Genomic DNA, 27,297 nt, shown 5'->3' with positions numbered 1-27,297 from the left:
ATATTGGGTGGACAAAAAGAGGTGGATGGTTTGAATGCAGAAGGAAGTAGAAAAAGAAATTGAACAAATCACATTCTCTTCTAGTGGATTCATCAGTTTATTGACTTACTCATCTGGCATTTTTGAGTGCCAGGCTCTGTTTTAGTCACTGAAGATACAAGGGCAAAGAAAATAAGAACTGTTGTAGTCTCATTGAACTTGAGAGGCAGGCAGGCTGTGCCTCATTAACTGCTCAGTAACTGTGATAGCAGTGAGGGGAAATGCTTCAAGAAAAGAATATAGTGCCATGAACTCTTGTAATAGGGCATCTGAACTGAGCATACAAGTTCAGGAAGTCTCCTGAAGAAGTGTCCATTAGCTTAGTCTAGAAATCTGACTAGCATCGTGGCAAGCGGTGGCAGGGAGGGCTGGAAGAGTCCAGGCAAAGACAAGACAAGAGTGCAAGCAAAGATCCTGGGGCAGCAAGAATCTTGGCATATCTGAGACACAGAGGTTGAAGTGAGAAAGCAAGTGGAAAGAGATGATCTTTGGTCTTGGTCTTGGTCTTGGAAGAGGACTGGTGATTTTGACCTCTGTGTAGAGCAATGGGAAATTATTAAAAAGCTCTGAGCAGACTGGAGCATCAACACTCTGACTGCCGGGAAAGGAAGGGCAGAGAATGGCAGGACTGTGAAGGAGATCTGTTAGGAGATGTTTGCAGTAATCCGAGTGAGCAATACTGTTAGTTTTGACTAGGGAGGTGGCAGTGGAGGGAGGCATGATGGATCTGAGCCCTTTTGAGAAGGAAAACTTGAAAGAAGGTGGGCCCCAGGGAAGGGAAGGAAGATTTTAGTGATGGTTCCTTGGATTGGGGTTTGGGGAACTGGTGGTATGACATGACTCCATTTACTAATGAATGGATGACTAAAAGAAGAACAATTTTTTTTTGAGGGGGCAGTAATAAAGAGTCATCTTTTGGATCTATTAAGTTTGGCCATTACAACAGAGATGTCACTTTTGGCTGTCTTGACCTAAAGCTCAGGTTAGAGAAGTAGGCTGTAATTAGATGGAGCAGAGCTGTCCACTCACAGTTGGTTTATAAAACCATGAGGGACAATGAAGTCATCAAAGAGAAAGAGCAAATGAGAAAAGAGGGCTTTGGACATGCCCCCAAGGGACAGCTGTTCAGTCTGTTAAAATGTACATTATAGGAGATCATCTCTGGTAAGAGGGTAGGGGTGGCCAGCTGAAGACAATATTTGTATATCAGGAGGAGAAAGCCATAGAGGAAACTGAGAATAAGTAACCAGAGTGGTAGATGAAAAGCCAGAAGAATGTGATGCCGTGGAAGACTCTGGAAGGTGTACATGATGCTGATGGAGGCACAGTGAGGATGTCGTACCATCAGGATAGTGGATAACCCAACTCACACCGGGTTAAACCCTGAAAGAGAAAGTGTTAGAAACTGATTTTTCTCTAGTACCTCAATGGTTCATTACTAAAATATAGAGAATTCCCCTTGCCGAACATTTCTAATGATTAAGATGATTTATTTACTTTTTATTTATTTTTTAAGATTTTATTTATTTATTCATGAGAGATACAGAGAGAGAGGCAGAGACACAGGCAGAGGGAGAAGCAGGCTTCATGCAGGAAGCCCGATGCAGGACTCGATCCTGGGACTCTGGGATCACACCCTGAGCTAAAGGCAGACATTTAACTGCTGAGCCACCCAGACATCCCAAGATGTTTTTTTTTTTTTCTTTTCTTTTTTTTTTTTTTTACTTAGAAACCAGTTGGAAGGTAAAATGAAACCATGAAGCAATGAGATACTGCACTCAGGTGACTTGCCTCTGGATTTGGGGCCAGAAGGAAACCCATGTAGTAACTTTCTATAAATGCTGTCACTGGATGGTTAAGTTGAAGACTTTGACAAAATAAAATAATAAAGTTAAAGAGGATATAGGGCATGTCCATTGTGTCATTATTGTGAACAACGTTCCCATGGTTTCCTGATAGATATTTGAGTCTTGACTCTGAATAGGGAAGAGTCTAATGAACAAGATTTAGGTGCAAGATTTTTAAAATACAGATTAGGAAACCATACTACTTGAAGGATTCATGTATTTCCTCTCTTTAAATTCTACTTTGAAATATGTTGTTTACAGTAAATTTTTTGAACATGCTCAAATTTTTGCTTGTGTTTATGGAACCTCCTTTAATTCTTAAGTAGCACACAGCTGAATAAAGAATGTAGCTGCTCGTTTCGGTTGATTGGTTGAGTTTTTCACATAAAAGAGCAGCATAAAATAAGAAACTGGGTTCTCAGTTAGATATAAATTCCAGATATTCTATTTTTCTTTCAAACAATTTAGATGGTTGCAAATCTAAACCCATCTCTTTTTATGTCTCAATAACAGTAGGTGAAAAATAATACAGAAAGGCATAAAAAATTTTTACCTTTCAAGTTTAATTAGGTCTGCCATTGGCGAGGAGTCAGGAGACTTGGTTTTTATACATCCAACAAAAATTTATAGAAAATCCATTGTGCCAGTTCCTAGAGATTACTAAGACACAAGTCCTGATTTGAGAGAGCTTATCGTCTAGTAGGGGAAGATGAATGTGTACAAGTAATTATAAGTTTCTGTTACAATATGTGTTTTAGGAAGTCAGAGGAGGAACATGAAATGGCAAAGGGGAAGTATTCAGAGGATGTAATTATGTGAACCGAGTCACATGGAGTAGTCAAGATAAAGAGTAAGGCCCCGGAGGAAGGGGTCATTTGGCATGGGTAGCACAAAGTTGCCTTTAGTGGAATGGAGAGGGGTGTTAAGGTAAGGAGGGCCCAGATTATGAAGGATATGCAAACCAAGTTAAAGGGTGTTGGAAGAATTTCAGGCGGTTGCTTGGTAGGTAATTTGTGCATAATAGGAGATCATCTGTGGCAAGGTTGGAGCAGTTTGGAGAGTGGGGATGAAAAGGATAGTATTATGGTAGTCCAGGTGCCGTGCAGAGGCAACGTACAAGAAAACGAGCAGTGAAAAGATGGCTGCACCTCTTGGGAGCACCCCTAAAGAGTGAGGAAAAAAAGATCTGGGTTCTAATTTCAATTTCAAAACTGTATTAGTGTTCTCTAGAGAAGAGAGAATTTATTTAAATGAATTGGCTGTCATGACTGTGGATGCTGGCAAGTCCAAAATCTACAGTGTGGGTTGGTAGACTGGAGACTCAGGGAAGAGGTAATGTTGCAGTTTGAGGCCAAAGGCCATCTACCAGCAAAATTCCTTCTTGCTCAGGACAGGTCAGCCCTTTCCTATTAAGACCTTCAAAGCCCACCCACGATATGGAAGGTAATTTGTTTATTCAAAGCCTACTGATTTTTTTTTATTATTTTTAAAGATTTTATTTATTTATGAGAGAGAGAGAGAGACAGGAAGAGGGAGAGAGAGAGAGAGGCAGAGACACGGGCAGAGGGAGAAGCAGGTGCCCCTCAGGGAACCCGATGTAGGACTCGATCCCGGGACTCCAGGATCATGCCCTGGGCCGAAGGCAGGCGCTAAACTGCTGAGCCACCCAGAGATCCCCAAGCCTACTGATTTAAATGTTGATCTCATCTTAAAAATACCTTCACAGAGACCATCTGGAATAGTATTTGAATAAGCATCTGTCTGGTTGTATAATATTTGAATAGATTGAATAATAATATTTGAAGAAACACCAGCCAAGTTGGCAGGTAAAATTGACCATCACAGTAACTAAAGGTCTTAGGCAAATTACTTTCAGTTTTTAGGTCCTTTCCTAGCTTCCTCATGTATAGAATTATGGCACTGGACTAGAATGCATCTAAGATCCATTCTAGCCTTGAGCAAAAAGTGTTTATTCTTTCTTTGCCATGGAGTTAAGAATGGGTATTGCCTAATGAGTGTTGCCTTTATATCCACAAGGTACTTTGGTATCTACACCAACACATTCATATATAGATAAAGAGGTAGGCTGACCTGCTTAATTGACATAAATAGTGACTCCGTTGCTGTCATTTTAGGATGCCATGCTCCGTGGCAGATTTTTTTTCCGCCAAAGTGCACTAAATCAGATTTCTATAGCTTAAGTCATGTTTGAAACTTGCTAGAAGCTTTCGCATTCAAAAGACCTTTTACTTCGGTTCTGTTGGGAATTCAGGTATTAGTATACACTATTGGACTTTTGTGTGGTAGACATCCTTGTTAAGGAGATGAGTCTTCCAAGACTACAGAAAAAGCAAAATATGGTTCATATTACCAGATAGAATCAACCGATTCCAGGGAGGAGGGGGGTCTCTTGCACAGCAGTGACATCTGTGAGCTAATATTAGGATTCCATTGGTCCCCTGCAGGTATGAGACTTTCATAGATACAGTGTCTCATTTTTTTTTTTTTTTGAAAAATATGTTAGAAACACTTCATCTCTTCCATTTCGGGGAAGCGCATTGATGCTCCCTATATTGATAGGGAGGCTTAGCGGTTTTAGTTGTGAATCCTGACATTAATGGAAAAACTAATCATCAGAAACATTTTCTTGTTAGCAGAGAAACCAGGAGAATTTCTAATAGGCTCAAACCTTTTTGTGGTTCTCTCCCACCTGTCTACAGTGAGATTTTGTTTGGCTCCGCTTTGGCAAAAGTGTACGTGGACCAATGTAGGCTGAGAGCTTTGTGTGGACGCAGTCATCTTAGCAGTGAAATCATAGATGAAGAGCTCTGAACATTTTCAAATTAGTTCTCACCCGGCCTCCAATCGTTGAAGTTATGTGCGATTTACTGTCGCACAGCTCTAAAGATTTTAGGACCTTTAGACACTAATCTCTTTGCTCAATCACACAAATTGGAACATGATCTTCATCTTTGAAGGCTTTGGCCAGCTTTTCTCTTTCCTTGCTAAGCTTGCTAGAATTTTGTCTCTGACATTTCGAGACAATTTTTGAAAGATCATTTCCAAGTTATTTCAAGTTACTTTCATTCTTATTTTGATGTCATTTAATGTATCATATAATCAGGACTTGAGGCCCACTGCTGCCCGTGGACAGGCTGTTTTAAATCTACTTTACTTGTCAGTCAATATATTCTTTATTAAAAGGCTTAAAAGGATTTAAAAAGTACATTAAAATGTTTAAGCCTCTGTCTCATTTTGGAATACGGCTTCTGTTGTTTTGTCCACATGGAATATTCAGTCTGTGCAGAAAAAAAAAAGAAAAATAATTCATTTTGCCATTACTTAAGTGGGGGTGGAGGAGGTCAAAAGTGGTCCTGTGTGAGTTCCTTTGCCTTAATCCCATATCTTTCTTCCATCCTTTTTTGTTTTTTTAAAAGGCAGATTTCAAATAAATATACAACTCTGAATCGGGGTCAGAAAGTACTCCTCTATTATTATATCCTCTTATGATTTAATTTTTGAGACCATAAAACTGCAGTGGCATCTGCTGGCCGCCCCCCTCCCCTTTCCTTGCTGTGTTGGGCTCCGTCTTGACTCCAGGTGAGTTGCCAGGGAGCTGGGCAGGGAGAGGACAGAGGGGATGCGGAGAGGGGCAGGAGGCCACTGCATTGACCACCCCTCCTCCCTGCCTTCCATGGTACTTCTCTCACCTCAGCAGGGACTAGACCATTCCTAAAGCCTGGTAGGCTAGAGTGTATTTAAGGAGCCTTTCTTTTTTTCTTTTCTTTTCTTTTCTTTTCTTTTCTTTTCTTTTCTTTTCTTTTCTTTTCTTTTCTTTCTTTTCTCTTTTTTCTTTTTTTCTTTTCTTTCTTTTCTTTTCTTTTCTTTTCTTTTTTCTTTTCTTTCTTTTTTCTTTTTTCTCTTCTCTTCTCTTCTCAATTCCCAGTGAAAATAAGCAAGATATAATAGTTATGACACTTTTTTGAAAAGTTCAATCCTTTTAGAAATGATCAATCTCAATATTATACCTTATACTTAATGTTTTATTTATGTATTATGTCATTATGTATTGTTTATAATAATTATATCATCATTTTTGAAAAAGATCTTATTTATTTATTCATGAGAGTTAGAGGCAGAGACATAGGCAGAGGGAGAATTAGCTCCTTGCAGGGAGCCTGATGTGGGACTCAATCCCAGGACCCCAGGATCATGACCTGAGCCGAAGGCAGATGCTCAACCACTGAGCCACCCAGGTGCCTCTCTGTTATTTTCATTCAGAGATTTAGGTTTCCTTATTTGTCCCATGAAGTTCATGTAGGTTTTTTTTTTCCTCCCTCAGTTGTCATCTCTGATTAAAACAACAACAACAAAAAGGTTTTGCCCCTTTTTGATTTCATGTCTCAGTGACTTTTTCCAGTGAGCAGAACTGCTCTGCCCTGTGACCCTGCCTTCCCTGCTGTTGTACCCTAGGAACTAACTGCTCCTTGGCCTGCCTTCCATTGTGTCAGGGAACCTCTCCTGCCTCCTCTCTCACTTAATCTTGCCTTCACACAGTGCAGACCTTTCCTGTTAGATGGGGATCTCATCCTTGTCCTAACTTCCCTGGGGTCTGGCTCCCAGTAGCTCATATTTCCCAGCAGTGGGTGGGCTGCGCTTGTTCCCACACCCAGCTCTGACTCCAGGATCTCCAGCCCAGCTGAGTTCGGATCCACCCCCAGGGCCAGGAAGGTGTCGGGATGAAAGCTACTTAGATCTGAGGTTGTCTTGCAGGGTAAGAATCTAGGCATCTGCCCAGTGGATGACGTAGACATTCCCACAGATCTTTCCAGAAAGCACAAGCAGGTGGGGCAACCCCTCTAGTTACAGGGCAACTAATTGGAGTCGTCATTAATACGTCCTGCACGAGGAGGTTAAGCACCTTAAACAGCCTGGGTATTAAAAGGAAAGAAGTTGGTTTATGACATAGGGTAGCCGCCGTGATGGAATCTGTTTCCCTGATGCACTGCAGCCCTGGCTAGCCAGGCTGTGCACCTGCTGTTTGCTCACCAGACACAGATTCATCGGGTTTGCTTCCCACATCCCTTAACCCACCCAGGACACCAAGCGGTGCCATGCTGTAGTGGATTCCAGGTATTGCATCTGGGCCCTTTGGACGCCTGTGTGCTAATTAAAGATATAAAATATGATTATGTCAGCTAATTATAACAGAAATAGACCATTCTTCAGTTTTTTGTTCTTAACGATTATTCTGCTGGCCCATCCTCAGTAACTTACCCACAGTGGCGATTTTGGGGGGCGATATTGATAGAGGTCCTAAATCATCCATCATCTCCTGCCCGATGCCTTCTGCGGTGGGGGGCATGCATTTGCAAGGCAGCTGGTGGGAGGTAATGATGCGGTTTGTGTCTGTGGACCGGCCCACATGGGATTCAGTGCCACAGCCCTCCATACATTAACATGCCAACTCGTGTGTGGCTGACACACAGGCTTTTCTACTTCCCTAATTGCCTGGAAAGTTCCATGTTGTTTTTCTGACTCTTTGCCATGAACACACAAATAGACACTGTGTTAGGACTCTGGGTTTTCTACAGCCAGAAGAAACTGAGTTCCTACAGGCTCCAAAGACCTCCATCGCCTTATCTTTTTTTTTTTTAAGATTTAATTTATTTATTCATGAGAGACACAGAGACAGAGAGAGAGACAGACAGACAGACAGGCAGAGGGAGAAGCAGGCTCCATTCCATGCAGGGATCCTGAAGTAGGACTCGATCCCGGGTCTCCAGGACCACACCCTGGGCTGAAGGCACCGCTAAACCGCTGAGCCACCCGGGCTCCCCTCGCCTTATCTTTAAGCAGGTTTAGACTCTCAAACAGGTGACTCCACGATGATTTTCCTGATGAGTCTTTTCTGCAGAAAATGTTTTCAAAGATTGAAATCCATCGTCTGTTTTTATTCTTGTAAAGTCCCTAGAAGTGAGCTTTGTCTTGTAACATTTTATAACACTGAATTATTATTGTTGCACTGAATTAACCATGTGATGTGACCTAAACGTTTCCTGTGTTTTATGCTTTGACATCATAAAATCGAATTGATGGAAGTGTCCCAGTTGTTGCTAATATATATTAAGAATTCTTACAGTTTCATTACTCTGCTATTCAGCCTGATTTGTGAGAGGCTCCGGAAAGGGAGATTTTGATTTTAGGCTTTTTATTTATGATCACCAGCAGCAGAAAGACGAAGTGCGCATCACTCAGACGATGATGTCTGGGCTCCTTGGCTGTCCCCACGGGCCAGCCTCTACTTGCCCCTCTGGCTTCATTTCCATCACTCTCTGACTCCTACTTTGTGCTCCCCAGTTTCCAGAATCCCAGTTTTTTTTCATGCCTCTGTGCCTGTGCTTATGTCATTCCCTCCTGCTAGGCTGCCGTTCTCTACCTTCTTTTCCAAGACTCCTTCAACTTATTCTTCAAGACTCTGCATGGACACCATTTCCTTCAGGAAATGTTTGTTCACCAGACACAAATTCTGGTGTCAGGAAGTGTTCCCTGCTCCCACCACCCCCCATTATAGCAGGCCTCCCTCTATTAGGGCACTTGCCTCCCCATGAGGAAATAGATGGTGTCCCCATCTCCTTTCGTTGGGCAGGTTAGAGTCACTGTGTACCCACCAGTGCATCTGTGTCACCCGTCACCCAGTGCCATCTGCTCACAATGGTGCTGCAGAGGGTGATCACCAAAGCCAAGCTATGGAAGCATTATTAGGCTCTTCTAATAAACTGAGTTAATAGCAGATCAAAGACACAGCTATGATTTAAAAATTTAAAAATACTCTGCTTCTGATCCCTTGGATTTCTGGGTCAAACTCTTTCCTAGAAGTCTGTTAACCCAGTTAGAAAATACTGCATTAAATAAATACAGTGAAACACATAAAATATTCCTTTTCATTTTTTTCTTTCTTTTTTTTTTTTTTTAAATTTCAAGACTGTGTACGGTATTTGCCAGAATCAAAAAGAGCTGAGAAGGGTTTTAAAGGGGTTGTGTGTGCATGTGCACATTTCATGAGTTTCGGGTCATTCGTTCTTGTTTTAAGATGACATGATTTCATAGCCATTGAAAAAGTTGTCGAGTAAATACTCTGGAGGAGAACATCTCAGATTTTCATGTGCCAGCCAAACACCTGGGGCTCTCAGTTAGGAATGCAGATTCTGATTCAGTACATGTGGAGAGAGGCCCGTGATCGTGCATTTCTATGAAGCTCCAGGGGATGTATGTGCTACCGGTCCACAGACCACATCTAGAGTAGAGAGGCAGTAGCATTCAGATGGTGTGTCTATATTTTTATCCGGTGAGACTTTTAAAGCAAAATTGTTTCCTTCTGTTTCAAAATGCTCAAGAGAACAAGCATCGCAGACAACTTGATTATAAGAAACTTGAGCGAACCCCATGTTGCTATCCGTCCTAAGCAGGACATTTCGGAGTTAAGGCCAGCTCGTGTCCCATAAGCAAGACGTGTGGCATCCTGACTACTTCCAGCTCTTGTTCCTGATGGTCAGATTTAGAGTGAAAGGAGGCACACTTGACCATTCTCTTTAGTGAAATTTCTCTAAGAGTGGCTGGTCATTTCGTGGCATTCTTCAAAGCCCAATGCGTTATCTCCCATTCCCACTGAGTGAGTAGAATATCCTTGTATCCAGAGATTAGGTAACTTTTCTCACTGGTTCCAGAAAACCCTTGTGCATTAGTTCCCTAGGGCTGTATAACAACTCTGGCAAACTGGAGGGCTTTAAACAGTACACTTATTCTCTCACAGTTCCAGAAACCCGGAATTGAGATTAAGATGTCAGTAGGACCAGGACTATATGGCCATGCTCCCTCTGAAGGCTTCAAGAGAGAATCCTTTGCTTCTTACAGCTTCTAGTGGCTCCTGGAAATCCTTGTCTTGTGGCTGCATTGCCATGATCTCTGTCTTCTTCCTCACATGACACATGGCCCCTTCACCCTGTCCTCACGTGTCCCATGGCTCTCCTCTGCCCCCACGTAGCTCTGGGTTTTGGATTTTCCTCTCATGTCTAAGGACATCAGTCCTTGGATTTAGGACATACACTAAATCCAGGATGATCTTATTCCTGGATCCTTAATAGCATCTACCAAGATCTTATTTCCAAGTTAGATTACATTCACAGGTATAGGGGTTGGGACTTGTGCATATTTGGGGGTGGGTGTTACTCAATTCAGTGCATTCTGGTTCCCTGATTCCACTGTGAATCCAGCACATCCCATGGTTGATGCAAACACTGTATTATGTACAGAGCAGATGGGAGACACTTTGTACTTTGTGTGGGAGGAGGGGGTTAGGAAGGTGTCTGTGCCATCTTTCTTGGCCTCCAAGTAACCTTAGTGGTAATTAGGGAAACAACAGTGGACTGGTATTAGATTTTTATATGGGGCAGAGCCTGCATAAAGACTTAAAATTTTTTCATTTTATCTTTGCGACTATGACGTCTCTTACTGAATGATATTATTGATTCAATTACAGGAAGTTTTCTTGGAGGTAACCTTCATTTCTTCATTTCTTTCTCTTTTTCTCTTTTTATCTATTTCTCTAGCTTTGTACCAGCCTCTTTATTCCTTTTTCGCCTCCCTTTCTGACCACAGGCTGACTGATCGATCTAGTTGTCCTCCTATCTGGTTGCCCATCTATCAAGTCTACTGATCTGTTTAGCTGTTTCTACTCCATCTCATTTCAGAAAATACTAAGGCATTTTTTCAAGAACATGGATTGTTATTATCTGTAAGTCTTGGACAGAAGTTCATTAATTACTCAGTAAGAAGAATTAAGAAGCCAATGCCGATTACTGTGAAGGTTAGGTATTTCTAAGGCAGTTAGGAAATATCAGTCAGTGGATCAAAAATTCAGTATATGGACAGCTTTTCAGTTTCCAGCTCATTGCACACAGCATGATGTATCCCCTGGTATAGCATAAGTTTACTGTTCGCCACCTACTTGCTTAGTTAGCTAGTTTTACAGCGGGACAGGATAGTGGATATAAAGTCAATCTTTAATTGTATCATTTCTGTAAAGTTTCCAGAAGATGTAAAGAAATTGGCTGTTTGCCATTAGATAGGGAGTTTCGTCTTATCTTTCAAAGAGATGGTTAGTTAACAAATGAGTTGACAAGCAGCTCCTGGAAGATTCATGGAGGCCAAAGTGCTTCATGCTTTCTAGGATAGTTCACTGTATCTTAATATATTGAGCCCTCATTGGCCCTGGCCATCCCATAAGATTTAGCTGTTTTATTTTAGGCTTCATTTCAGAGTCTGGAATCAGTTGAAACCAAATTTTCCAGAAATCAATGTCACTGCATAGATAGGTTTCCAAGACTCTAATTGTGTCCATGGAAAGGAATATACAGTTTATTCATTGGTAGAGAATGAGGGCTAAACCAGAATAAAATGATTTTAAATGTCTGCCTCTGAAGATGAGGATATATATCTTATGCCAGACTTACTGCTATGGAAATACCGCATTCTCGAAGAAAATGTGCTACTTTGGGCTTTCAAATTATTTGCTTGTAACCTATGAACCTGAATTTATGTGTAGGTAGTAGATCCTTGAACAAAATAATAGACAGCCATTTATTTCTTTAGGTATTTCCCTATGTATCCAACCCACACAAAGTGCGCTGCACAGAAAAAGAGGTAATGCATTGTACAGAGTGTTTTTTTTTTTTTTTTTTTTTCCAGAGTGGTGTTTAAGAGGAGACTGGGCTCTACCTTCTGAGAGCAAATCCAGGCTCTGCTTCTCACCAGCTCTGTGGCTTTGGGCAAAGTACTTCCACCCCCTGTGCTCAGTTATCTCATCTGTCAGATGGGGCTATTGGAGCCATGTTTATAGGCTGGACGGGATGGTTAAATAAGATGTGTGTGAAATGATAAGCACAGACTTGCCCTAAGGCAGTTCCATTTAATAGAAATATAATAGGAACCACATTGGCAATTTTAGATTCTTGAATAGCCTTGTTAAAAAGTGAAAAGAAACAGATGCAAATAATTTTAGTAATATATTTTATTGAACCCAATATATTCCAAATATTTTCATTTCAGCATGTGATCAAAATTATTAATGGGGTATATTACTTTATTGATCTCTGGCTGCCACCCAGAGTGATTTGGTTTCGCTTGGTCTGGGGTCCAGCCCGGTCTGGGCATGCTTGCAGAGCTCCCAGCTGGTTCCCAGAGACACACCAAGAATCAGACCAGTGTCCTTAGGCAAATCACTGTACCACACCTTACCATGAAATGGATGATGCTGTTGGCTGGAACGACTGTCAGTGTTCCTGATAGGAACAAAATATACTGATAATGAAGTGTATTATAAAATACAAAATGCTACAGGGAGGGAAGAGCTTTCAGCTGTCAATAATTACGTCAAAATATGGAAGGAAAGCAATCCTTAGAGGACACTCGCCTCTCAAGGTATGCTGAGACCTGTGTAGTCCTGTCTTTGATTCTAACTACTCTTGTCTTTTTCTTGAAAGGAGGTGCATTCCCCCCACCCTGAAACTGATGTTTGCTGAGCACTACCTTTGTGCCAGGCTGGATGGATAAAGGACAGAGCGTGTTTTGGGGAAGTAATACTCACTAGCAGCAAGTGCAAGCCCCATCTGCTTATTAGCATTCTCCGGGGCTCCGCTTCCTTCTCTGTGCCTGGATGCCATGTACGTGGCTGGCTTTTGTGGGGACTGATTGATAATATGTAAATGATGGACACATGCACATAGCTCGGGTCTGGTCTCTCCCTGCCTCACCCGGGCATTCTGCTGGGCCCCGTACCCGTGTGTGGCTACTGGAGACTCAGGGAACCAGCCATACGTTTGGCAGTTTAAGTCACTAGTGACACTTGAACAATTACCCTAGCTGGTGAGTGCGCACGTCCCCAGAGCCCACACACCTTGGCCCATCTCTCCCTCGCATTGACGCAGGAACTCTTTTTTCCCTTTCTGTATAAAAGATCCCAGGAGATTTGGCCTAATCCACGTTCAGATGGACTATTTCCTCTGTCCTGAGGGGAGAGATTGGGGTTAGCGTGGCTGAATTGGTTATTCAGCTTTTAACTGCCTGCAGCTGGAAGGAAACCCTCTCTAGCTGATTGGATCTGCCCTCTGGAGGGCAGGCTGCTGCCTCTCCACCTGGTGCTTCTAGAGGGAAATGGGCCTGATCAGATAGGAGGCCAGGCTAAAGGAAGTCCCCCCATCTCCCTGGCTTATGGAAATTATTTCCCATTATTCTCAACCGGAGGTAAATTAAGCAGTAACACCTTAGTACAACGTTGTGGGCTTTCTTACACGAAGATGTTTCAAAAGTCCACTGGCCAACAAACAAACAAACCCCCCCAAACCAAAAACATTCTTCTACAAACACACCCAGGACAGAACTATCTCATGGGGCGTGGTGGTCACCTGACTGGCTTGGCACAGAATTCTGTTTGCTGTTTGTGTACCTTGTCAGAGCATTGCACTTGGTTCTGGGATGTCAGGCATTTGTGTCCGTGCCTCTGTTTTCCCAGGTGAAGCAGTTCAGGCCCAGAGAGATGGGGATCTGGCCCAAACCTTGCACCTGTAATACAGGCAGTCAGCATTTGTGGATGACCTCCCAAGCCAGGTGGGGAAATGCTTTATGTGGGTGATCCCATCCCTGTGAGCTAAAGCACTAATATTATGCCCATTTGACGGGTCAACTCAAAGAGTAAGTCCCTTCTCGCAGGTTCCACATCCAGGAAGCAATAGAGACAAGATGAGAACTGAGAATCTCGGCAGGGCATTTCCGAGTGAGCGCCTCTCATATCGGGTTTGTGTAAGTCAGAGACTCACTGTGATAATTAACAATTTACTATGGGTTCAAAGCAACAGGGGAGATGCCATAAGATAGTGTATAATTAATCCCTAATGAGTGACACAGTCAATAATTGCTGTATGGATTCAGACTAATTTGAGTCTAATGCATTTTAAAAAATAAGATAAAACATATAGTTGGCTAATCACAGCCTCACAACCCCTTACATCTTCTGCTAGGAAGTCAATTCTTAGGCTATTTTTAGTTGTATTGTTGCACATGCTGCTCACATTAAACATTTCTTGAAAACATTTACATTTACAGTGTTGCTTTGTCAGGCTAATTAGTAGCTGTCCCATAGCAGCTGGAGCAGGGCCATTCAGAGGCTGTTCAGTTGAACCCTTGTCTACAAGAAGGCTGAACCAGGTAAGCAGGTGGCTGGCAGGAGGTGCAAATTCATTCATTCATTCATTCATTCATTCATTCATCATTCATTGAGTCCAGCTCATTTGCTGGTGTTGCTTCAGAAGAGGAAGTGCAGGACAAAGTGGAGAGCTGCCTCTGGGAGCTCAAGAGTTTACAAAAGTTCAGTAAACCACTTAAGGTAGAGTTTCTGTAGGCTAAAAACCTAATCAGAAATATCAGTCTGATACAGGAGAGCATCCTGCTTCTTTGATGACCTCAAAGGCAGGCAGTGGTTTCGGTACTTGCTGAGTCCTCGATCTTGGGGAAGTTCTTGGTTTGTAAAATCCAGCGTATTAGCACAGCCCATTTCTATAACTGGTAGGTAGCCTTGACATCCCAGTAGCATAACCCCAAGAGCCTTTATTTCTTGTGCCCACCAAAGTCTGATTTGGACTGTCAATAATGACTCTTCTCTAGGATCGAGGGTCTCAGCTCGGGCCATCTGGTCATTCCAGATCCAGGGACCTGGATCCTCTGCATCTGGCTGACAAAGAGAGAAAGAGTATGGACCCTGTGCCTCTTCCTACAGGCGATCTCCCTCAGCTCTGCCCTCGTCCTATTGGAAGTGCCAGTCGCACGCCCCACCTTGCTGCAGGGGGCTGGCAACTGTCATTTAGCAGAGGGCATAGGTCCAAGAGGGGACCCTGATGTTAGTAGGCAACCGAAGTCTCTCCCACACCTACCATTGTTTTAAAAATACAAATCTATTATCTCTGGAGCATGAGCCACTCCATCATTCTATGGTTAAAGTGAGGAATCTTAGCCCTAAAGAGGTTACGATCTGTTGACATTTGATGAACAGGGTGTATTTATTCTACGTGCCGGTTAGCTCTGAAGTGTGAACACTGGAGTAGCCCCTCTTCATCCCGGTCCTTGGTTCTGAGAGACTGGATAAAACCTCTACTAAAACTGTATGAACTCTGAGGCTCCTGTCCCCGAGAGATGGCATTTTCTGCGGTCCTTTATTGAAAGCAGTGTGGAAGCTGTCCTGTGTTACATCCTGCGTGGCAAGGAAAAATCAGTTTTGTTGGCCTGAATCCTTCCAGAACACTCCAGACCTGGTTTTGCCCACTCTGAGCGGTAGTTTTAACTCTGTCAGGTGGAGGCCTCCCAGGACAGACGCTATATATAACAGTACCTAGAGGGTGCTTTTCCTGTGGATTCTGTTGAGATGGCAGAGATCTTTGATGAGCATGACTGAGCCTGCAGTCCGTGAAGGGAACACAGACATCTCCCTGCCTAATTATAGTCAGCACCAGAAACAATGCAGAGTCGCTCCTCACATCCATCTTTGGTTTCTCTTCCCTGAGGAACAGGAACAAACTTTGAACTAGTTTGGGGAGGAATCGTCTCTCCTCTGTCTTACCCTCCTCCTTACCTGTAGGCCCATGTCATTCTGCCATCATTTTCTTGCTTCAAGACCCTAATTATCGAGTCTTTGGCTCAGCTCTAGTTTTCCAATGCTGTTCTAACAAATGGCCACAAATTTGATGGCTTAAAGTAACACATTTGTTATAGCACAGTCCCGTAGGTCAGAGGTCTGGAATGGCCGTCGCTGACCTAAAATCAAGGCATCAGCATGGCTGTGTTCCTTCTGGAGGTTCCAGGGGAGAACCCTTTCCCTTGCCTCTTCCAGCTTCTTGAGGTGGCCCTCGGTGTGTGTTCCCTTCCTCTGACTTCAGAGCCAGAGATGACCGACCCGGTATTCTGCTGGGCGTCACTCTGACACTCCCTCTTCTGCCTTCTTCTTCCACCTTCAAGGGCCCTGATGATCACGCCAGGCCCACATGAATACGGCAGGGCAATTTTCCTATTTTGAGGTTGATTGATTAGCGGCCTCTGAATCCAGAACCCGTGAATACGTTCCATTACATGATAGAAAAGAGTCAACCAATGGAAGTAAAGTTTCCAGAGGGTGAGGTTTGGACGTCTTTAGGACGTGGTTATCTTGCCTCCCACAGGCTCTGCAATGCCCTTGCTCACGGTCTTAGAGCACCAGTTTGGGACTAAGAGGGGCATTTGAAGCTGATGATGAAGAGCACAGTCTCCCACATTAGAGGGCCTGGAATTTCTTGCCTTCATAAATTACTATTTTTGTGACTTTGGGCAAACTCTAGCTTTTCTGTACCTCTGTTCCTTGATCTATAAAATGGCCACGATTATAGGGTTGCCCTCATAGAGTCATGGTAGTTTTAAATAAGATAATATCTGTAAGTACTAGCTGCTAGTACTTACTAAATTATTGTTGTTGATCAACCCAGGGCATGGCTCTGACCTGTGTGACTCAGTTTCTGTACACGCCTGAGCTGGCAAAGATGTTTTTCAAGTTTGCTTACAGAGGAGAATAAAAGCCCTTTTAGAAGTAGGAACTTTGGGCAGCCCTGGTGGCTCAGTGGTTTAGCACCGCCTTGAGCCCAGGGCGTGATCCTGGAGACCCGGGATCAAATCCCATGTCGGGCTCCCTGCATGGAGCCTGCTTCTCCCTCTGCCTATGTCTCTGCCTCTCTCTCTCTCTCTCCCTGTGTCTGTCATGAATAAATAAATAAAATCTTTAAAAAAAAGAAGTAGGAACTTTATTTATATTTGCTAGCTACCCTGTCCTGACACTGGATATTGATGTGTTTTTCAGGCTGTGTCCAATGTCCTGTGTTCACCTGGGGGTGGAGATCCCCCTCCATCTTCTCCCCATGTCGTGTGGGCAGGAAGCCCTCGTTAGTTGGTTTTACCAACTGCTTGGGTCATGCAGAACATGGACAATATCTTGGGTAACAGTCCACTTGAGGATTTATTCAGTAGGAATAGATTAGCTGTGTTTTCTGAGAAGTATGCATAGTGCAGTGGTTCTGCTTGATGGAACAGATGTCTGTATAGCTGCCAGAGCTTGTTCTATAACGTTGGATTTCACTGAGCATCTGGCTCGCCCAGGAGCCAGTAAGTGCAGGGAAGGGTTTTGGACTTAGAACCTTTTGCTGCTGATCATCCCTTGTAGAGGGGCCCCAACTCTGCATCTGATTTTAGTAGTTATCCATCACCACAGCAGGCCTGGGGTAGACTTTATCTGAGCACCAGGGCTTTTAGAGGACTAAACCATCTCGTAGAGTCAAAGGATCATTGATCTGCGTCTTTATGAGTATACATAGAGAGCGATTTCTCTAAATTCTATTGTCATCAGTGGAAAAGGAAGAAATCTGGTGGTGTCTGTATGTCTTTAAATACTATAAAACTGTTGCCTGTGCCAGAAGCAAGAAGGAGGCACTGTGTATGTGTATGTATGTATGTGTGTGTGTGTGTGTGTGTGTGTGTATATATATATATATATACAGTTTTTTTTTTTTGTTTTTTTTTGTTTTTTTTTGTTTTTTTACCTGAGTGGCACTATTGTATGCATGTAAGAAGCCTTATTTTTATCTTCTAAAAAAATGCACTGCACCATTAGGGAGTCATCATTTCCTTTGTGGTCTTCTAATTCCTTTTACTCAAAATATTGTTTGATGTGATTAAAAGGACCTATTTCAAATTGTAAACTAGCACGTGTAAGCATTTCCTGAAACTGTTAACATATATGACCTTACTGTAGACTATTACAATTCTGCTGAAATGGAGCTTGGAGACTAAAATAAATATCAGGGTGTGATGTTCTAGTTTTACAATATAGGAAGAAAAACTTCTATGGAGAACAGAAGGGGTGATTATACACTTTCAAATGTGAAGGAGATCAATGAAGTCTTTCCCTCAATCATTTTATACTTTCAATTTCATCTTTTTAGGCAGTGAGAGGATTTCTTGACTAAGAGATAGATCTTCTAGAAAGGAACCCCAAATTTCAAGCTCTGGTGGAATGGTGTGGCCCCCTCCAACCCCCGCCCAGTGTCATCTCCTCTCAGGATGAATTTTTTTTTAAAGATTTTATTTATTTGAGAGAGAGAGCACAAGCAAGAGGAGCAGCAGAGGGAGAAGCAGACTCCATTGAGCAGGGAGCCTGACACAGAGCTCAGTCCCAGGACCCCAGGATCATGACCTGAGCCAAAGGCAGACAGTTAACCCATCAAGCCACCAAGGCTCCCCTCTTAGGATGAATTTTAACTCACAGTTGGACAGTCATGTGCAATCAGGATGCCATACTAAAATGGGATTTAAATTTTACATTAATGTGCTTATTCCAAATTTCTAACCAAGTGAACTCTTTCACTTCTCTGAATTTCTTATGTGTCTTCTTTTATACATGTTCAGTTCAACATTCATGGAATCCTGCAATAAATTAAGCTACTGATGCCTGCCTCCTGATATTAAATTTCCTGCCTCAAAATGGTCTGTGTCAAGGCCAGTGGGTGCAAATCTACCCATGTAAAGTGGCTAATAAAAACCACATCTGCTGCTTCTTATGTGGAAAGTAGAGAGCAAAGTAGGAGTCAGTTCTCTGTTTCTACCCTCCCACCCAACCTAGTCCTTGACTTCTTTTTCAGTTAAAATTATTATTTTTTTCTTCTATTGTAGGCCCATATTCAAAGCATTTTTCAACTGGTTTCTAACTTACTGATGATAGAGTGCAAGATTTGGGGAGTGGGTGGGGTGGGAAGGAGGGTGATCTTTTAAACTATGTCCACGGTTGAATGATGCAAACATCGTTGGGAGATAGTTCTGGTTCCTGAAAGTTCCCAGGCATTGGCCAACTTCCCCAGTGTGACCATAGTGGACTGGGCAGGACCTGGTCCTCTGGCTGTTTGCTCTGGCAGAGGGAAAGAAAGTCCTCAGCATCGCTTTAGCATCAGAGAAATGCAGCAGAGCAGAAAGCCAAAAAATGATGGTGGAGACTCAGCCAGGAAAAGGAATAAAGAAAACTGGAAAAAAAGCATGAACACGGTGAGAGCAAATTGCCCCAGGCTGCCAAAGAAAATAGTCTATTAACTCCTAACTCACTTTGAATAGGAAACCTGTGGCGAACATTGCTGGAGAGCCCTGGTCTCAGACCAAATGAGGGGGAGGGCTTTGGAAAGGTCAAGTGATCCTAATCTCAGAAAGGGGAAGAATTCTGAGATCAAGGAGGTGGGCTGTAGGACCAGACGGTGAATGGAGGTAGGAACTTCATCCTTGCATATTAAATTTTGTGTGGGATATATAATTATCCTAATTTCTTCACCAACCTCTGGAAAGAGCATTTGCTGTCTGTTTTGACCAAAAAGAAGACGTTTCTTCTGAGAGATGTCGAAAACCCCATGAAGTGGGTACTTATAACTTTAACCAGTGGAAATTACTTAATGTTTTCATGTGGTTGAGATACGAGTACATTGGGCAAATAAGCTTTGTTAAAAGTCTCTGAAAGCCTGGTTGTAAAAAAAAAAAAAAAAAAGATCCCCCTTTACAACATTTTCCAAATTTACTTAACCATGATATCCTTTTATCTTTTGCCTTTTATGGAGGCAGTGGTTGGTGAACAAATTTAGAAGGAATACTTGTCTATGTCTCTCGTTTTACAAATGAGGAAGAGGGCCAGAATTCTCATGTTCTGCACAGAACACAGCCATGGCTAACTGTTGGCCTCTGAGACTGATAGGAGTCCTGTCCCCCACCCCCACCCCAGGAGCCCTCTTTGGATGTCATACAACATAGGCTTATGCTTCAGGGCCCTGAAGGATGCATGCGCACTGAGCAAGACTTGTTGGACCCAAAGCTCATGCCTGTGGTAAGAAACCCAAGAAATCCTGGCAGTAGAACAAGAGCTTGACCTCACAGAATTCCTGGCTCTTGTTTCAGAATGATCCAGATAAATCTTAGGTTCCACGTAACTTGCCGCAGTGTTTTTGCTTATTGAAAGCAGTTCTCCTGAGGACGTCGTGTTGCTTCTCTTTTCTGTAGTATCAGACCATTATGGTTTCAGTGCAAGACCCATGCCTTGACTCTTCAGGAAGAATAAAGAGGAAAGCTTTAGGCTTGTTAGGTTAAGAAAAGAAAGAGGCATTTTATAATAATGCTACTTATGGGGGAAAATGGTGGTTAGAATGTGCTTCTATAGAACGACTTGATATTATCTAAAGAGCTCTAATGATTCCTTGGAAATCATTCCTTATCTGCTTCCCTCTTTAAGATGCCATTCTGTTTTTCCAGAGAATGGTATTTGACATTGTCAACTAAACGAATTCTTTTAGGCAGAATAGATGTAGGTCTCTAATAATATGAGATTCTCATGCTTTAGGTGGAGGTAATTGGGAAAGAAAGAAACTCAGTGACTTCGAATTAGAGACATCTGTTTTCCCTCATAACTGCAAGGGCAACCTGAGACATCTACAATAGCAATGATGTCAAGTTAATATGTTTGGGTTTTCAGTGAAAATGTTCTAGAACCTGATGTATGTCTAGTCTTGACTTTCTTCAATGCAGTCAAAGCTCAGTATTCCCATTATGACGGAGAACAGTGGGCAAAGTATAAGATGGGGCATTTGTTCCTTCCGTGGTGTCCTCCCACCAAATTAAACTTGCCCAGGTCGAGGTTTTCAGGAAGGCACTTGTTATACCTTGCGTGAAGTGAGATTTCATATACAAGGCCCAAAGAACTTTGTTTTTATAGACACAACATGTCTTTCTATCTCAAAAGTCCCTTAAAGGCTTCGTTTTATCTTGTAGCAGTGGGACTTCAAACGTGGCTGTTTTTGTAGAAATGTTTTATTTTTTAATCAAACATAGGGTGATTTTAACAAGCTATTTTCACAGCTGAGTGCCCAGTGCTGGAGATTTATGGTGTGTTTCATATGTTCTTACTTTGCTCTCCGCTCTTGACTTGTTTATTTTTCATGACACATCTGAATGCCTTCTTGGAAGCAAGACCCTCTTCTTGAGATCCAATTGTGAGGTTATTAGTCCAAAGGAACATTACAGGGATCCTGCGTGAGGGGTTAAGAGACATGGTTCTGAAATTATTTTCTTTTCTGACCAAACGCATGCATGGTGTTTTCCTCCCGTGGAGATATAACCCAGACTTCAATTTCTGAAAGCTTTGAGCACTTAGGACTCTGGTGCTTTTGATATTACCCGTCTGATCCTCTTTAGACAGCCTCACATCATTATCTTCCAGCTGAACCGCTAGGTGGGAAAGATAAGAATTCTAAAGCTGGAGTTAAGCACTATAAGGCTATCATGAGTCAGATGTGCTATCATAGGGCTGTCTTCTTTATGTCATGTGGTCAACTTTTAGTGAAATTACCCCATGGCAGGGACCTTAAGTGGGTGAAACTGAGATGTCTTTATTGAAGATATGTTAAGGGAAAATTGCTGAGTAAAGAGTCTTTTGAGTGAAGATTACAAATTATCTTCACTCCATTTAGCAGGGATATTGCCTCCAAAACAAATTATTTAGACTAATGCTGACACTGTCCAAAAAGTGCCATGCTCCTTACTCAATTAAATGAGAAAATAAAGGAACATGTTAGCAAATTCTGGCATTGTGATTTCCTTTCCTAATTCAAATTCATCATAGTTGTTCTAAAGTAAAAGAAAAGCATGATATTTCCCTAGATCCAGCCTCTAAATGAATGTCTTAGAATTGTAAGAGTAACTCTAATACAAACATGGGTTATAGACAGTTTTGCTAACTGACGAAATGATAAACGTTGCTTTTAGATGTTTTTATGTTGCTTATATGAGTTCTCTCCAACACCATTTGACATGCTTATAAATGTATTAAAAGTCACATATACAAGATGAAGCTGTTACAATTTACTTTCCCTTACACTGAACTGATGCAAAGATGTCTTATTCTTTTCAACCTCAAAACTGGAAAGTTGGGATCCCTGGGTGGCTCAGTGGTTTAGCACCTGCCTTCGGCCCGGGGTGTGATCCTGGAGTCCTGGGATCAAGTCCCACATTAGGCTCCCTGCATGGAGCCTGCTTCTCCCTCTGCCTGTGTCTCTGCCTCTCTCTCTCTCTCTCTGCCTCTCATGAATAAATAAATAAAATCTTAAAAAAAAAAAAACTGGAAAGTCAAAGTAGAACCAAATAGATTTTTTAAAATTCCTATAATAATCACACATATAAGGTGAGTGGTAATTTTATGGCTGTAAATCAAAAACTTTTTAGGAGTCTGCCTATATCCAGAAGAAGTATTTTTTATTCTATAGCCTTCATTCAGTAAAGGCCTGATGAGTCTATTTGGAGTTGGCCACATGTCAGGTGTGGCATGGGTACGCAGTATGTGATGTACTGACAGATTCTAATGTCTATAATGAGCATCTTTGTATGAACAGTTTCTGATCTGAAAAGAAATTTGCTTATCAATGCAAAGAAATCCATTGATATGTTAATTTTATGCAAGCATCTCTTCACTTTCTAATTCACTCCCCCCCAATAATGGAATTGGAATTGGATTTCTGAAAGAACATGCAGAGAAAGCAATTTAAAAGTAATTTGTTAATCAGAAATTACTCTGAATTCATGGAATAAAAAAATGGAGACATGTAGCCTTTGTCCCAAAATACAAAAAAAGGTCAGTTTCCCCTAAATATTATAAATTGAGGGGGGCTTATCTATCTACCACATGTAAACCTTAGTGATGCTTCACATTCTACCATTAAAGAATTGAAAGCTTTTCTTCTTGGTATCAAGCATTTTTCTCTCCCCCTCACCTTGGGATGCAAAAACTTAAGGTAGAGGTAATATACCAAATCTTAATGCCTTAATCTTTGTATTTTCTATTTTTGTGTCTCTAAGAGAAGAAACCAGGGTCTCCCTATGTTTGTAGGGTTTAGGGATTAGGGAAGGACACAGGAAACATAGCTTCCCTGTCCTTGGAAGTAGGAAAGAGAAGGGAATCATAACTCTGACCCATTAACTGTGTGGCTTTGGCTTTGCTACTTAATCTTCATTGACTTCATTTATAGGATGCTCTCATAGGATTGTCCTGGGGATTTGATCAGATGATGCATGTTACATAATGTGTGTAACATAGCAGCACCTGATCTGTTGAAAATGGTGATTTTACTACAATCACTTGAAAAAGTTTGAGCAAGAAGTAAATTTAGGGGCATCTGGCTGGCTCAGTTGGTAGAGCATGTGACTCTTAATCTCGGGGTCATGAGTTTAAGCCCAACATTGGGCATAGAGCCTCCAAACAAAACAAGCCAAAAAAGAACTTTATAGGTGACTTTTCTTCCCTAAGACCAATAAAATAAGAATAGTATAAATAAAACATAATGGCAGTTCATATTTATTCAGTGTTTGCTCTAAATGGGGCTCTTTGCTTTTCTACCATTTTATTTTGTACTCACAACAATCTTAGGAAGCAGGTACAAATAACCCCATATGATTAGCAAAACAAGTGGTTTTTACAAGCAGTAGTGAATGCCCAGAATGGTGGTGGTGGGGGGCGGGGAGCGGGGCATGTAAAGATAAGACTTTAAGAATGATAGCTCCTGATTTTTTCCAGCTTGGTAATTAACTCGACCAAAGATGTGCCCAAGGTTTCATCTCTGAGAAGGAACTAATATTTACTGAATCTCACCCATATCAGGTAATTTAATGTCAACCTCGTTAAAGGTAATGTCACAGATGAGGTCGCTGAAGCTGCAGGAGACTGCGTACCTGGTTAATGGACATACGGTTAGTAACTGATGGACATTGAGCTGCATCTGGGACCCAATGACACAAACCCATGTGTTTTTCTGATGTCATGCTGAGGTGACTGGGACAAATGTGGTGCCACTCATAGGAACAGGCAAACCAGGACCCCAGACTTGGGTTTGGAGATAAATTCAGTTAAAGTCTGTGTTCCTGGGCAGCCCCGGTGGCCCAGCGGTTTAGCGCTGCCGTCAGCCTGAGGCATGATCCTGGAGACCCGGGATCGAGTCCCACATCGGGCTCCCTGCATGGAGCCTGCTTCTCCCTCTGCCTGTATCTCTGCCTCTCTCTGTGTGTCTCTCATGGATGGATAAATAAAATCTTAAAAAAAAAAAAAATAAGCCCGTGTTCCTGATGAGGAGCCATTGTAGGGGATTAGACAGTTGGCAGTTGGATCGGTTCTGAGAGATGGGGATTTAGGGATCACTGATCCCAGTCCCGTGATCCGAGTGGCTGAAGCAGTAGCCAAGAATCACTGCCAGACTGAGGACAATCTCTCTCACTGTCTTTCTCTGTGTATGTGAGTTTGTGTGCATATACATTTTAGGGTTTCTCAGCCAAGGCACAAGGGACATTTTGGCCCAGAACATTCTTTGTGGGGAAGACTGTCCTGTGGATTGTAGGCTATTTAGCAGCATCCCAAATAGTCTCCTAATGGAAAACGAAACATGTTAAGTTCTAGTAGCACCTCCTACCATCACCAGTGATGTCAGGTCCTGACATCCAGAAGTACCCCCTGGTGGAGGAGGGCAGGATTGGCCTGTGTTGAGGTCTACTGCTGTGTGTGTATGTGTGTGTGTGTGTGTGTATATGCCTGTGTATGTACATCTGTGAGTGTGTATGTGGGCATGTACATACACATATACATAAATACACACACATATAAATTATTGGGGAGGAACATGGTAGATTGGATTTATAGCCTTGATCTCTGATTCTTCTTCCCTTCCTATATCCCTGGCCTCTAACCATGGAGCTTTACAGTTTCTCTCATGAAAGAGTCTCCTGTCCTGCCCTCTGCTCTGGCTCCTCTGTGTGACTTGCGTAGGCCAACACTACAAGGTGGGATTGACAGTTTTCCATTTCAGCTCCTCAGCCTGTGAGGATGTGCTTGTTTCCCCTTGCGCACATAACACTGCTTTCATCTCCAAGGGAAGGATATGATAGAACTAGCCCACTGGTCTCATGCGCAGGAAGAGAAACGAGACAAAGTCTGCCCAACTTGGTGACCAGGTCAAGCCCAGCCCAGATCTAACACAGCCCCGAGCCAATGCACAGATACGTGAGCAGGCTCAGCAGAGATCCACGGATCCACTGAGCCCCAATGAGCAGATGCACGAGAAATAAGTATTTCCTGTTGCAGTTCATTGGAACTTCTGATGGATTTCCTACACAGCCAAATGGGCTGATGCATGAGGGAGGGAGAAAAAAGACTAGAAAAGGAGAGGAAGAAACAGTATTTAGAAAGGAGAACCAGGGGAGAGTTCTCTCTCATCACAAATCAAGAGAAGGGGGTAGGTGATAATGGGGAAAGGACCTGCAGGGTGTTACTTGGGCATCGCTTTAACCTTGTCGGAAAACATTTCAGTGGAGCTGAGCACTGAAATGGGAGCAAAAGTCAGGTTATAAGAGAGAGAACCAACGGTGAGGCAATTTAAACAGGATTTATAGGCTGTTCTTACCCAGAGTTTGGTAAGGGAGAAACGGGTTCAGAAAGATATATAGACAAAGAGTTGTTACTAAGAAATGAAATGGTGTCATGAGAAATGTATTTGGTTTTTCTTTACCCAGGGACATGTTTGGGCATGAGCCTGTCTGATTTGGTTTTCGAGGCATCTCCAAAAAGCACTGTGGGGGGACCCATGATAGCTCTAACTATGTGGGCTGAAGGTGCATGGGACCTCAGGAGCTCCCAGTCAGCACTGGGAGAAGAGAGCAGAGGTTGAACTGTTTCGTAGCTGACAGCACGTTTGGGTCTTACCCATGGCAGGTGGCTCCTCATAGCTGAGTTGATGAGAAATTGGATGATGCACTGCCTCCCAGCTTGGCCCATGGTGAGGGTGTCACTCTTCCTCAGCAACTAGAGAGAGAAGACATGCGAGATGCTTCAAGGAAGGTCATGGGAACCACTAGTGCTCTCTTTTCCCTTTAACTAGTTTCACCTCATCACTGATTTCCCTTTGTTTCTCTTGTGCAGGATGAACACATGAGGGTTGGGGACTTTGTCCAATCGCCTAAGCCTCCCTCATTCTTGTTTTTCATTTGTTTTAGGAAGATTCTGTCTGTGCTGGGCCATCTGACTCCCTTACTAGACTTACACTTCTTAAGTCATGGTACTGTGTCTTTCCATCCTTGTACCATCAGCTTCCAGTGGAGACCCTTAAACAAGTAGGCACTAAATAAAAGGTTAAATATTAAAACATAGGTTTGAGGATTGTAAACTCATCTGTTATACAGGGAGGAAATGATTTGTTGGTAAACTCGTTGGATCTATCTGTGAATGCAGTAGGCATTGACGGTGATGAGATCACTTGGCACTAGCTTTAAGAAGAGGTTGGATGGCATGGGCTTCCAAGGCCAGCTACTGTTTAGCTGCATGTGCAGTGGGACATTATGCATCTTCAGTATTTGTATCAGGAGTAGCAGATTCTTGAAGGACAGAACAAGTCAGCAGGATGAGGATCATTTCTGGGCAGCAGACACTTGTTACTCGCAGGTTCCAATAGAAAACCCAAATAGATTCCAGCCAAAGTGTTACCATTGCCACTTACTGTGAATATCAAGGCTCATGTTCAAGTCCAATTAATGTTAACTGTCTGATAAGTTTTGGAGAATTTGTTGATACTTAATGAAAATGCAATAACTCATCAGCTTTTTTTTTTTTTAGCATGGGCGTTTTTATGATTATTAATTTGAATGGATTCTCTTTTACTTATTCATGTCAGCCTAAACACCTTGCTGTTTTTAAAGGGAATTGCATGCCCTTTATGCTCGTAATCATTTATGTGGATTTTAGTGCATATGTTTTCAGAGAATGATTTATCCCTCATTTTCTAGAATAAAAGAATAGATCTTATCCCTAGTGGGAAATAATATCACGTTAATTGTGTCTAAATAGGGGTATGCTTGTTTTTGTATTTTAAGATATGTAGTAGAAGTAATTATTTATAGATACTCATGGTGGAAAACAGATATCTCTTTGCAAAGTCCTAAAGGGAGCTTTAAGTGAACCCAAGAGAAACGGCAAGAATGATAGAAGACGCAGAGATGAAGGCACACAAGCTGGTTATCAGGGCTTTCAAACCACACACAAAACCAGAGGAGCCTTAGCAGGAGGGTTTACTATCCACACTATGGAGGCTCCCTCCCCATTCTCTTTTTTGACCCTCATCACCCTGGTTCCTTAAAAGGTCAAAGCTGTTTAGCAGTGACACAGTGCCAGGCATGTAGTACACACTCAGTAAGTGTCTGTGTGGATGAATCATGGAATGAAGGCCTGCATGTGTGA

General features: G+C 42.4%; 1 protein-coding gene and 1 long non-coding RNA gene across 5 annotated transcripts in view; both read left to right on the top strand.

The window, feature by feature from the left end:
• PID1 (phosphotyrosine interaction domain containing 1) overlaps window positions 1–27,297 on the top strand; it is a 225,554-nt gene that overhangs the window by 140,020 nt on the left and 58,237 nt on the right. The window lies entirely within an intron of this gene.
• The window catches only part of LOC144296153 (uncharacterized), a 28,306-nt gene continuing 4,596 nt past the window's right edge, over window positions 3,588–27,297 (top strand). Inside the window, exons 1-2 of the long non-coding RNA XR_013363309.1 lie at window positions 3,588–3,967; window positions 23,599–23,682. This is a non-coding gene — a long non-coding RNA (uncharacterized LOC144296153). The remainder of the gene's footprint in view (window positions 3,968–23,598; window positions 23,683–27,297) is intronic.

Source organism: Canis aureus, chromosome 24 (genome assembly GCF_053574225.1).
Source record: "Canis aureus isolate CA01 chromosome 24, VMU_Caureus_v.1.0, whole genome shotgun sequence".
NCBI classification, from domain to species: domain Eukaryota; kingdom Metazoa; phylum Chordata; class Mammalia; order Carnivora; family Canidae; genus Canis; species Canis aureus.
The sequence above is the reverse complement of the archived record's forward strand: the minus strand, read 5'-3'. Positions and strand labels throughout refer to the sequence as shown.